Source organism: Rhipicephalus microplus, unplaced genomic scaffold, assembly GCF_043290135.1.
Source record: "Rhipicephalus microplus isolate Deutch F79 unplaced genomic scaffold, USDA_Rmic scaffold_38, whole genome shotgun sequence".
Lineage (NCBI taxonomy): Eukaryota > Metazoa > Arthropoda > Arachnida > Ixodida > Ixodidae > Rhipicephalus > Rhipicephalus microplus.
In genome coordinates this window covers 3,281,849-3,284,391 of record NW_027464611.1, presented here as the reverse complement: position 1 = coordinate 3,284,391, position 2,543 = coordinate 3,281,849, and the positions used below count along the sequence as shown (strand labels likewise).

The window sequence follows — 2,543 nt, the reverse complement described above, 5'->3', positions numbered from 1 at the left end:
CCATCAGAACATATCTTCAAAGCTATCAGCCCAAAGAAAAAAAAGCGCGCACCACCACCGGGTGGGCTCGAACCTCCAACCTTTCAGTTAACAGCCGATGGCGCTAGCCAATTGCGCCACGGAGACAGTCCTGTTCCACTCTCTCCACCATCAGAACATGTCTTCAAAGCTATCAGCCCAAAGAAAAAAAGGCGCCGCAACACCACCGGGTGGGCTCGAATCTCCAACCTTTCGATTAAGGGCCGAACGCGCTAGCCAATTGCGCCACGGAGACAGTCCTGTTCCACTCTCACCATCATCAGAACGTATCTTCAAAGGTATCAGCACAAAGAAAAAAAAGCAACACACCACTCCCGGGAGGGCTCGAACCTCCAACCTTTCGGTTAACAGCCGACCGCGCTAGCCAATTGTGCCACGGAGATAGTCATGCTCTACTCTCACCACCATCAGAACATATCTTCAAAGCTATCAGCGGAAAGGAAAAAAAGCACCGCACCACCACCGGGTGGACTCGAAACTCCAACCTTTTGGTTAACAGCCGATCGCGCAAGCCGATTGCGCCACGGAGACAGTCCTGCTCCACTCTCTCCACCATCAGAACATATCTTCAAAGCTATCAGCCCAAAGAAAAAAAAAGCGCCACACCACCACCGGGTGGGCTCGAAACTCCAACCTTTTGGTTCTTAGCCCATCGCGATAGCCAATTGCGCCACGGAGACAGTCCTGCTATACTCTCACCACCATCAGAATATATCTTTAAAGCTATCAGCGCAAAGGAAAAAAAGCACCGCACCACCACCGGGTGGGCTCGAAACTCCAACCTTTCGGTTAACAGCCGATCGTGCTAGCCGATTGCGCCACGGAGACAGTCCTGCTCCACTCTTACCACCATCGAAACATATCTCCAAAGCTATCAGCCCAAAGAAAAAAAAGCGCCGCACCACCACGGGGTGGGCTCGAAACTCCAACCTTTCGGTTAACAGCCGATCGCGCTAGCCAATTGCGCCACGGAGACAGTCCTCCTCCACTCTCTCCACCATCACAACATGTCTTCAAAGCTATCAGCCCATGGAAAAAAAGGCGCCGCACCACCACTGGGTGGGCTCGAATCTCCAACCTTTCGGTTAACAGACGATCGCGCTAGCCAATTGCGCCATCGAGACAGTCCTGCTCTACTCTCACCACCATCAGAACATATCTTCAAAGCTATCAGCCCAAAGAAAAAAAAGCGCGCACCACCACCGGGTGGGCTCGAACCTCCAACCTTTCGGTTAACAGCCGATGGCGCTAGCCAATTGCGCCACGGAGATAGTCCTGTTCCACTCTCTCCACCATCAGAACATGTCTTCAAAGCTATCAGCCCATAGAAAAAAAGGCGCCGCACCACCACCGGGTGGGCTCGAATCACCCACCTTTCGGTTAACGGCCGAACGCGCTAGCCAATTGTGCCACGGAGACAGTCCTGTTCCACTCTCACCACCATCAGAACGTATCTTCAAAGGTATCAGCCCAAAGAAAAAAAGCAACACACCACTCCCGGGAGGGCTCGAACCTCCAACCTTTCGGTTAACAGCCGACCGCGCTAGCCAATTGTGCCACGGAGACAGTCCTGCTATACTCTCACCACCATCAGAACATATCTTCAAAGCTACCAGCCCAACGAAAAAAAAAGCACCGAACCACCACCGGGTGGGCTCGAAACTCCAACCTTTTGGTTATTAGCCCATCGCGATAGCCAATTGCGCCATGGAGAAAGTCCTGCTCTACTCTCATCACCATCAGAACATATCTTCAAAGCTATCAGCGCAAAGAAAAATCCACACACCACTCCCGGGAGGGCTTGAAACTCCAACCTTTCGATTAACAGCCGATCGCGCTAGTCAATTGCGCAACGGAGATAGTCCTGCTCCACTGTCACCACCATCAGAACATATCTCCAAAGCTATCAGCCCAAAAAAAAAGCGCCGCAACACCACGGGGTGGGCTCGAAACTCCAACCTTTTGGTTAACAGCCGATCGCGCTAGCCAATTGCGCCACGGAGACAGTCCTCCTCCACTCTCTCCACCATCAGAACATGTCTTCAAAGCTATCAGCCCATAGAAAAAAAGGCGCCGCAACACCACCGGGTGGGCTCGAATCTCCAACCTTTCGATTAAGGGCCGAACGCACTAGCCAATTGCGCCACGGAGACAGTCCTGTTCCACTCTCACCACCATCAGAACGTATCTTCAAAGGTATCAGCACAAAGAAAAAAAAGCAACACACCACTCCCGGGAGGGCTCGAACCTCCAACCTTTCGGTTAACAGCCGAACGCGCTAGCCAATTGCGCCACGGAGACAGTCCTCCTCCACTCTCTTCACCATCACAACATGTCTTCAAAGCTATCAGCCCATGGAAAAAAAGGCGCCGCACCACCACCGGGTGGGCTCGAATCTCCAACCTTTCGGTTAACAGCCGATCGCGCTAGCCAATTGCGCCATCGAGACAGTCCTGCTCTACTCTCACCACCATCAGAACATATCTTCAAAGCTATCAGCCCAA

The 2,543-nt window shown here is 52.5% G+C and overlaps 1 non-coding gene across 1 annotated transcript; it reads right to left on the bottom strand.

Annotated features, from left to right (window-relative positions):
- Positions 1-2,266: 2,266 nt before the first annotated feature.
- Positions 2,267-2,343, bottom strand: TRNAN-GUU (transfer RNA asparagine (anticodon GUU)). The gene has a single exon. It is a non-coding gene; the product is annotated as a tRNA-Asn (tRNA).
- Between the last annotated feature and the right edge of the window lie 200 nt (positions 2,344-2,543).